General features: G+C 41.3%; 1 pseudogene; it reads left to right on the top strand.

Annotated features, from left to right (window-relative positions):
- Window positions 1–6,060: 6,060 nt before the first annotated feature.
- On the top strand, window positions 6,061–10,875 carry LOC148038086 (uncharacterized; annotated as a pseudogene).
- The last annotated feature ends 250 nt before the right edge of the window (window positions 10,876–11,125 follow it).

An 11,125-nucleotide genomic window follows, 5' to 3' on the forward strand; every position in this document is an offset into this window, starting at 1 on the left:
AAGACAATATAAAACAAGATCAAGCAGTTCCTTCACTTATTTCCAAGTTAATATTTGTCTCCCACCCATATAGGAGAATTAAGTGTCTCTCTCTGCCTCCGCAGAAAATAACCCTCCGTTTCCCAGAAATAAAAACCTGAAGGTTTATCCTACCAAGATTCTGCCTTGTAACTAGTATCAAGGCCTCGAGATCCCATCTCGAGTCACATAGAACACTTGTGTAGGGTCCGGAGGCATTGGAATTTTACGGCCAGAGTCCTCCTACGCCAAGTGATTTCCATGGAGAGACCTCTCGCGGTGGGTTTAGTCCACATTCCCGGTGCGGATTCATAAACCCCTTGGTTAGGGTTTGGTGGTTTGCGGGGGTAACTAGTGCCATCCTTCCTTAATTATCCCTTTAGGAAATCATCTACAGCTGAGTTCTCTTTAGAACAGTTCCTACTCTGTCTTAAGCCCTCTTAGTACCACTCACATGCATTAACCCTTTTCTTATCCATCTCGGAATCACCTACCAAGGATTTGACATGGGAATAATGGGTCATTAGTTTCTCTTGTCAACATTCTACCATTCTTGACAATTACAAGTAATGATTACAAAACAACATTAGACCTATTTCGACTTCTAATGTCATGTTTTCATTCCGATGTATGCAATACTTTTGTACGACACATGATGCGAAGGTCCTTTCAATGCATGCGATTTAACATGTACCTTGTTTATGCGGAAATCTTTCCCATTTATGTAGAAGTTTTCCTTGCATGTATCTTATATGACGGTGATAATTTATGCATTTCACTATCAATCCCAAGAGAAGACCCTAGGACATGCCATTTCCAATTCAATACATGATGGAGCATAATTAATATACTTGAGACACAAAGGTAATGCTAAGTTCTATTAGTGCAATTGATTCCCATGCAATCATCTCATGTTTGCAAATTCTCCATGCAACTCATGCGCTAGACTTTTTATTAAATTCAAGAGATCCTTCTTAAACAATGCAATGAAACAATTTTTATGAGTTTGCCTAATGCAAAATTTTCCTATGAATTTATTCAATACGTATTTCATGAACTTTGTATTTACAAGGTTACGTAATCATTTAATGCATTGAGTTCATCAGCAAAGGGATGCGAGATCATGGACCTGATTTCTGACAAAATGAAACCTCGTTAGTAGCCACTCCTCTGCCTTGGGTAGAAACACCTGCAGAGTTGCTAGTTGCGCGCCTCTTGGGTTCCATCTTTCACGGAAACATAGTGGCTTTCGTGTGCGGAAGCAAATGCCCTACCTCGCAGGGATTTCCACCAGGTTACCGAGTCGGTAATTTGCACCAGCTCCTTTGTTTTTGCATGAAGGATCGAATTTCTTGGGACCTATGGGGAAATACCCCCTCAAGGAAGATTCCTTGGAAGCTTCCAAGCTCTCCCTCTCTTTCTCTGTAACTCAAAAACGAGACTTCTTCCTCTTTTCTCAACCAAAATTATTTTGAAGATGACGAAATCGTTGATGATGATGATGAGGAGGAGGAGGGGGTTGTGTTGCACGTCCGTCTACTGGGGGGGAGGGTGGAGTTTATATAAGAGGGGGGGGTGGCCTCATCGACCAGGTGGGGGGTGGGTAGCATGCCGCCGCCCACCTAGTGGCCCTCATGGCCCCCTTGGGAGGGCTTAGAGAGGGGCCACATGGCCTCCTCTCCCCCCCACATGGCATGCATGTCCACCTCTCTCTCTCTCTCCTTGACATCCTGTGTTGATAGGGAGAGAGGATTTTTTTTTTGCACTAACTAATTAGAAAAATTTGAGCCTAGGGGGGTTTCCCATGCGGGAGAGATGTTGTCTTGCATTAATATATGCGGAGATATTATAGCTACTACAATGTGTAGTACACTACAATGTGCCTCAGATACAAGATAAGTGCAAGGTTGTATAATGGCTACTATATGTGCAAGAGATGCTTATGCCTGTGCATTAAGGTACAAGTTGCAAGTGGGAGTGGGTGGATTAATTGCACATGATGCCTCTACTCTTGTGTGTGAAGGGACTTAGGGAGGGGGGCACTCAAGTGTCTTAAATTTTATTGAGTGCTCTACCACCCTTGAGTGTGAATGGACTTAAGGAGGGGGCATTCAAGTGTCTTAAGCTATTGAGCATTCAGTTCACTCAAGCACTTTGCTTTTTATGCACTCCATTGGTGTCGACGCCGTTGTTTTAATTCACTTTTCATTCTCTATATGACACAATTAAATGCATTGTGGCAAGGTCATTACATTTTGGTAGGTGGTTATTCTTATTTAGGTTTTTGCTTTTTAAATTATTCTCTAGTCGTAATGCATGGGTCCATCCATTAAATCCTTTTTTATCATTTTTGTTTACTCCTTTTAAATTCTACTTAGAGTGATATTCTAACAAAGGTCTTCTTTCTTCCTTTCTTCCTTAATCATGCACTTGAGGTCTAGGTTGTACTTGAGTATAGCCCATAGAATATTATCTAGAGTGCAAAGTCTCTCTTTCTATCCCATAAAACCAATCCGCCTTCTTTCTAAACTCCTCAAATCAACTCAAAACCCTAAATAAAAGAACCTTGACACTTTTATGGTCCACTAACAATTATTTTGATTATGTCCTACTCTTCCTAATCCATAAATCCAATCAAACTCAATCAAATAACATCATTTCAAGCATACCTTCAACAAGCAAGATTTAATAGCAACAACCCTCTTTCCTAATCTAACGATGTGTGTATCAGAGACTAGTAGCAAGCATGTGAAGATTGGCTCTTTGCATCAAGCTCTTGCTTGTATGCTTTTAGAAACTTCCTTTTCTTGTGCATGTTAAAGAAGTAAGTGCCTTGGTTTTTATGCACTCAACAATAGGGCATTAGTGGAACTCTTCTTCTTTCAAGAGCTCAACCACTAGTAGACTAGCTCTCTTATTCTCACCTACTTGCTTGCTTCTCCTCCCCAAACCAGACTCACTCTCATAAGCATGCAAAAGCATCCCCATGATTGCAAGATTAATAATAGATATATCTTGGTCCTTCCTTTCACTGTAGTCTCAATCCAAAGTATAGGAGATTGCTTCATGATCCTCAAGCCACCTCCTTTGCACTCTCGAACTTTCTCCACAAGCTTGGGTTGTCATTACAAGAGTATGGAGAAGAAGAAGATGGAGGAGGAGGAGGAGAAGGAGATGGTGAATCCATAGTGTTTAATCTATTGTCCTCAACACTCTATCTTGCTCTGTCTCACTTACACTCTCAATAGTATGCAAATAGGCAATAAGCAAGAGCAAAGAAAGCTTGAACACAAATTGTTACACATTAGCTTCCATTGACTTTTTCTAGCTTTTATACAGTAATCACTTTTTAGGTTCTCTTTCATAGATTTGGGCACCTATCCTCTTTTGAGGCTCTTTGCTTGGCCCTTTTACACATCATACTTGGTTTTGCATGAACCCTTCTAAGTTATTCATGGTTAGAGCATGTAGACTTCTACCAAGAATTATTCAAAGTGGCATAGAAGTGTGTTTGCCAATTTCATGATTTTTCTATACATGTTGGGTTTGTTTTAGCTAGATAAATTTTAGAGGTGGAACTTAGAGATTGAGGCTTTTTGCTAACGATTAATATATATGCCATCATATGCGTAGAACCTTTGTTCATGTGGTTGAGCATCTACCCTTAACTATCAACCTTGGATGGTTTGGCTCCTACTTTTGTAGAGATGTAGTATAGGGCACCAATGCTTTCATGTTTTGGCTCCTTTAGATGCATTTGCAATACAAAAATCATATTCTTTGTGGATCTATTGATCTTGCGAGTGTCATGAGTATTTCAATCTATCATGCTTGGTCAAGCTACATCAATTGCACCTGCTTATAGAGTTAAAAATTGTGCAATAGTATTTTTGAATTTGGGTGAGTCTCATTTTTCTTAGCTTTCATTACTATTCACATCCAACCCTCCTAAACATAAGTGTTTTGTTTGTCCTTTTCAAGTAGAATAAAGTTTGCAAAGACTCATGGTGTCTTTATTAAAGGTTCCATCAATTAATATGAGAAATAAGAGATATCTTCTCTAATGCACAATATCACAAATCCACCGATGCTTCTTGATAAATGACATTTGCAAAAGGTAAGAGTTTTTCAAATGAATTTTGTTGAGTTACATATTTTTTGTGTTGCTTTGCTTGTGCTTAGCTTTAGTTTCATTTACATTGCAATGCTTTTTTGGGGGGATCACCGAGTCCTAGTTGTTACAATTGGATTATTTTATGGCATTGATTTCATTGTGAGCCCATAAAGTTCTTCTTAGCTAGTTCAAGCAAAGAGAATTAGGAACTGGAAGACTCAAGCAAAGACTTCAAGTGACAAGAGATACATCTGAGCTTAGTAGTCATGCCATAAAGTTATGGTGCGGGAGAACCAGCTAAGTTTGCATTATGGTTGTCTCCTTGAATATGCATGTGTACACATCATTCATAGTGTATTTAACCATATATCAACTTATCCAATTTGGTCTCTGAAATGGTATCTAGGCTAAGTTTTCACGCTACATCATGCACAATTAAATACTAACATCCCTCTTTATAAATACACGTGTTGCTCAAAAGTATGTGGCATGACTATCAAGATGTAGAAAATAGAAATAGGCATCAACTTCCTTGACTATATCATATGATGCGATAAGAAAACATAATACATGAAAAGAGATTTCCAATATGCAAAGATACATCATTTGAGTCCCTTTTAGATCCCTCGTGGTTTTGAAGTTGTTTTTAAGCATACTCAACTTGGCTAGATTGATTGTAGGTGACACATTTGATGTAAGCAAGTTAACATTTCACAAGCATACACACAATCTTTTTTGAAGTTAAGAGAAATCAGCATCATTCCTCTGCCATTTGGGGGGGGGGGGGGGGGGGGGGGGATATAGAGCAAGAAGTGAGTAGCAACATTGAAACCTACAATTGTAGTGTGCAAAGAGAGAGAGAGAGAGAGAGAGAGAGAGAGAGAGAGAGAGAGAGAGAGAGAGAGAGAGAGAGAGAGAGAGAGAGAGAGAGAGAGAGAGAGAGAGAGAGAGAGAGAGAGAGAGAGAGAGAGAGAGAGAGAGAGAGAGAGAGAGAGACACACACACACACACACACACACACACAGATGCTCTTGCAGTTTAATATCAATTATTGAAACCATGGTCTCTATGTATCTAAGACCAATCTTTGGATATATTGCACGTAAACAATCATATACTTGATCCCTGAGCCATTTGGGATTGGTCTAATTTCTTTTAAAGAAAAAATTTAGTCAATTCTCATATCAAGACCAATCATGGATGCTAGATCCATCATTAAAAGTGATCCTTCTCACCTTAACTTCTTACATGGTCCTCAAAATTCCATTCTTGAAGAATGCTCTTTCTCATCTTGTGTCAAGGCATTCTCATTTTTTGTGCTTGGAAATGTTGGATGTCACTCAAATGCCTACCCCTCAACTATTCTCCAACCTTCTCAAATCTCCCTCCTCTTCTTGGATATACGTGCGTATATGGGGTGGGGTCTTAGTCTATCCTTCACATTGAGACAATGCATGAAGTGAGTAATGGATGCATTGATGCACACATGACTACATAGATAAAAGTGTTACAAATGTCTAGTTATGGGGGCAATTTTCATTGCATAAATATTTAAGATCTAAGAAAATTAGAGTCAAAATTTTGCCTTCTTTGTACAATAACTCCATTTCATGTAGCCAAGTAAGAAACATGCAGTCTTGTTTTTATGACGTATTTATGCATTCAATAAGATTTTGAGTAAAAATATCTAACTAACAAGTTATAGCTTGCAATCAAGATCTTTTCAGTCATGTCTATTACTCATCATTGTCACCAAAAAGTAGATAGATGCCCACAAGTTGTGTTTGCCCACTCCTTATGTGTGTTGTATATTACCCATTACACAATATGGGAAATTTATCCATCATAGAGTATAAAACTTAGATTTTTGTGTAGATACCTCAACATTCTTGAGGGTAAAACTTTAATATGCATGTGCTATTTGGAAAATCTATTAATTGTCTCAAATTACATCCTTTATAGAAATCCGCTACCCTTCCATCCCCAAGAAGCAATCTTGACTACTACTTATCAGAGTGACAATCTTGCCTACATCTTGTCAGTGGCAATCTAGACTACTTCCTATCAAATTCTCCCATATATTTTGGCCCCTACCTATGTGTTCATGATATTGGTTGCAATTGGTGGTAAAATTTGGGGTCCTAAAAAGTTACATTTGTTAGCTCTTTGAACACTTTCGGTAACATGGAAGCATTCAAGGGTTAGAGAGATACATGCCATCGTCTATATATATATATATATATGAAAGTTACATCACCAGCTGGCAACACCATGTCCACATAGGAGCTTTGTTAGCCAAGCAGTTAGTAGTTAGGAGCCGGTAGGTTACACTTCTTGGATCGCCCTTGGAAGCTCTGGCCATGTAATATAAAGGAAGGGAACAGCTCTGGGAGGAGGTAGGTTGAGCTGAGTTCAGAGTATTTTACATTGGTGGAGGCGGCGAGCACTCTTCCGCCCCTGTTACTCATCAAAGTGCACAGTCGCAACCTCACTCAGCTACCCATCATGAGCCATGTCACATCCCCTCACCAAGCTCCTGCTTCCCCTCAGTATGAAGATGCCTTTATGAACCCGAGTTTCCCTCATAGCCCCAGCCACCCTTAGATCACATGCTTGCTGCTATGTCCACAATCTTACAGTAGGTCAATCACACCAATCAATCTTTAATTAGCTATATGTCATCTACACACACTCAAAAACAGCACACAGATCCCAAGATCCGCCCCCACTCTTTCTCTGGTTTACCTTCTGAAGACGTCCTCACTTGGCTTTACCATCCGGAAAATGTTGCAAAATACCATCAGTGGGATGAGCAACACAAGGCTTTAGAAGTTCGGACACTGCTCGAAGGAGTCGCAGCCACCTGGTTCATGCAGCAATCTCCACAGGTTAAAGGTAATTGGGCATTTTTAAAACAACAGCTGGTAAAAAACTTTGCCCACCAGAACATCACTCAGTCCGCACTTCAACAGTTAAATACTCTTTGACAACAATTACATGAACCAGTTGCACAGTTCGCTGTGAAGTTAAATCAGTTGTTGTTACATGCTGACCCCTCCATGTCGGAGGATATGAAATTGTACTTTCTTTGGCCAAGGTTGCAGCACGACATTGCTCGACGTGCCAAAGACCAAGGTCCAACTACATTTCATGATACAGTTCAAATTGCACAACGGATTGAAAACAGTAGCCAACCAGAATCAATTTCAATGCATTCATAGCCTACCACGCTTGGGCTACCTCAGCTTGACCATCCAACCCCATGGAGATCGATGTTCAGAATGCGCAATTTACATCTCGAAGGAGCTTGCCAGACCGGGATGCATGAAGTAGACCAAAGTGCTTCTACTGCAACAATTATGGTCATGTTCGTAAGCATTGTAAGAAACTACAAGCTCATAATGCTCACAATCAAATTCAAAATGTACAAGTTCAGCTCAGTGATGCTGCCACTCTGGCAGAACTTCCGGGAAACATCTAAGTGAATGGATGCTGGAAGACACCCATTCACGTCACATTCAAGCCGCAACTTCTTCCGGCCATCTGGTTTGTTCAATTTTAACTCAAATAGCATCTAGTTCTCATGAAGCCCTTTTAGACTCAGGCAGTACTATTTCATCCATTAGTGCATCTTTATTCCAGCTCTTAGACCTTCCGACACAAACAGCCGACCCAATCTCTGTATTGTTTGGGGATAGTTAGATGCTTTACCATTCCAATTCTGTAGTCATCTTATCATTTTGCATTAGTCAAAGACAATTCCAACATACGTTTTATGTCTTACCTCGTCAGTTGTTTCCAATAACATTAGGGTGTGATTGGTTTGTGTCTACTTGAGCACATCTTAATTTTGGCACTCAGACACTAAATTTCCCACACACTTTACCCATACCATTTATCTCCTCTCACACAGGTCCAAACTTTGTTCAAACACAGCACACTAGGCTAGACACTATTCAATGCACAAGGGACATCCGACACCTCTTGCACAATTTTCCTTCCATTTCTCTGAAAACCAGCACATCATCTACAATCAATCTTCCCATTACTCATTCAATCCGCACAGGCAATGCATCCCCTGTCAAAAAACCCCTATGCGAAGAAGGTCTCCAGCTGAAGTGGATCATATAAATTGCGTTGTCGAAGACATGCTCCGGCAAGGTGTGATTATTCCTTCACATAGCGATTGGGCATTTGAGCCTCATCTGGTTCGAAAAGATGATGGTACATACCGCTTCTGTGTTGATTTCAGATCCGTTAATAAGGCGACTCAGCATGACGTCTATCCGCTACCCCGTCTGGATGACTTGTTAGATCAATTAGGCCAATCATGCTACTTCACATATTTGGATCTCGCATCTGGGTTCTGGAAAATTCTACTCAACCCAAGAGATGCACATAAGACAGCTTTTCGTACCCCTGAGAGCTTGTATCAGTTCACGAGGATGCCATTTGGCCTATCAGATTCTGGTAGCACATTCCAAAGGATAGCTAATTCTATATTTGCTGATCTGATGCAACAAAAAGTGGTTGTCGTCTATCTAGATGACGTCCTTGTGCACACTAAAACTTGGTCAGAGCACCTACTGATACTACAGGAAGTCCTCAGTCGAATTCAAAAGTTTAATCTCCGTCTACAGTTGCGCAAATGTAAATGGGGATCCACCAAGCTCAAATTTCTAGGGTATGTAATCTCAGCTCAAGGGATACAGGTAAACCCAGTCAAAGTCCTGGCCAATCCTCCTACCCGACCCCCACCAACGTTAAAACCCTTCAAAGCTTTTTGGCATGGCCACCTTCTCTCTCAGATTCATCCCCCATCTTGCCCAGATCACACAGCCTCTGAGAGAACTTTTAAAGATGGGAGCTCATTTTAGGTGGAGTCCTGCTTGCCAGTTGAAAGCGGCTATCCAACAATCTACCATGTCAGCTCACCCGAACTTTCACAAACCCTTTTTATTACAGATGGATGCCTCTAATTCAGGTTTGGGAGCTGCTCTGCTCCAGCAAGATGACCATGGGGACGATGGCAGCCAATAGCTTTCGTTAGCACAGCGCTTACAAAACCGGAGCTTAATTACTCCACATTCGAAACTGATCACCAGCCCATTATCCCCCTTCTGCAAAAATCACACCCTCCAAGGCGACTTCTTAGGTGGGCCCTCGCACTTCAAGAATACCAGTTCATAATTAGCTACATGAAAGGATCGACCAACTACATCGCTGATGGTCTCTCTAGGACACCCCACACCCAGAATGCCTAGCAACACCACCTACTCCAACCCATTGATCTCAGCACTCTTTGTCCCTTGCAACAACAGGACCCTACAATTCAAAACATCATCTACACCGCATAAGTTTCACAAAAAGTTTCTTTTGATGGATGGTCTGGTCTACCATGTACAGGCAGGCCACCCCCCACGGCTCTATGTGCCTGAAAGTCTACAACATCATTATGTGGAGTATTTCCACAAGCATCCCCTGTTCGGTCATCTCGGTTTTCACAAGGTACTAACCAATCTGTGCCTCAAACACTATTGGCCTCAAATGTGGCAAAAAATCTCACAAAATTTGCAAGAGTGTCTTATCTGCCAGCAGCTGAAATCACCCAATCAGAAACCAGGTCTCCTCATGCCGATTGCAGTGAATGAACCTTTCGAGATGATTGGTTGGGACCTCATAGGTCCACTTCCCACCTCTGTAGTAGGCAACAAATTTGTGTTGGTCATGCCAAATTATCTAACCCGATGGTGTGAAGCTCAAGCTCTCCCAGACTGACAATCATCTACTGTCGCCTCATCCCTTCTCCATAACATTATATTTCGTCATGGTTGCCCCCGGTAACTATTGTCAAATCAAGGCCCTCAATTTAAAAGCGAAGTCATGCAGGTTATCTCCAGATGCTTAGGCGTCACCCAGGTCTTTACTTCCTTCCCCGTATCATCCTCAAACCAATGGGCTAACTGAGCGCTTAAATAAAACTATCAAACAGATGCTGGCAACCTACATTGATCCTCTCCATCAACACTAGGATCAGACACTACCCTTTGTAATCCATTCTTACAACACTTCTGTGCAAGCTTCCACCTGGGTAAGCCCTTTCAAAGCTTTGTACGGCCGCGACCCCACATTTCCCCCTAATCTTGCCACTAAAGCAGGATGCAGTTGATTGGGTGGCATTCCTCTCCAAAACTCAACCCATCCTAAGAATGGCCATCAAGACCAACCTGATTCAAGCCCCCAAACACGCCAAAAGAAGTGGTACGACGCTGACCGACACCCAAGGAATACAAAGCCCAAGAAAAGGTCATCTTGTACTATCCCATCAGACGACCTGGCCTTTCCAAATCCTTCATGCACAAATGGATTGGCCCATATACAGTTCTCAACCGCATGAGGGAAAATACATATCTGCTTACAGAGGGATAGCAACCGGTCCTTGACCACAACCCATATCATTCAAATGAAGCCGTACTTCTCTGAAGAAACCTTTCTTCGTGGGGGGGAGGTGTGACCGGATCACCAACTGGCAACACCATGTCCATGTAGGAGCTTTGTCAGCCAAGCAGTTAGTAGTTAGGAGCCGGTACGTTACACTTCTTGGATCGCTCTTGTAAGCTCTGGCCATGTAATATAAAGGAAGGGAACATCCGGGAGGAGGCTGGTTGAGCTGAGTTCAGACTATTTTACAATATAGGCTTAAGCTATTAAAAAATCTTGATATTATGTTAGCTAGAATGTCACATATATGCTAAGTGTGTTCAAAAACAAGTTCCAACACAAAGTGTAATCTCTTGGAATGCACTAATCAATTGTTAGGTCCAACATAAACATGATGATGATGGTCTCAAATTATTTACATGCATGTAAGGTAAGGGTACCAAATGTTGTCACCATTGTCATGGTAACATAGTTGCAATCGAGAAGTAGAGATGCATCTCAAGGTTTGCAAGCTGGCACTATAGGAACATTATGACATGAGGGAAAGGCACT

This window comes from Lygodium microphyllum, chromosome 3, assembly GCF_053477565.2.
Source record: "Lygodium microphyllum isolate KBCC chromosome 3, Lygodium_microphyllum_v1.1.10, whole genome shotgun sequence".
In the NCBI taxonomy this organism is placed as follows: Eukaryota; Viridiplantae; Streptophyta; class Polypodiopsida; order Schizaeales; family Lygodiaceae; genus Lygodium; species Lygodium microphyllum.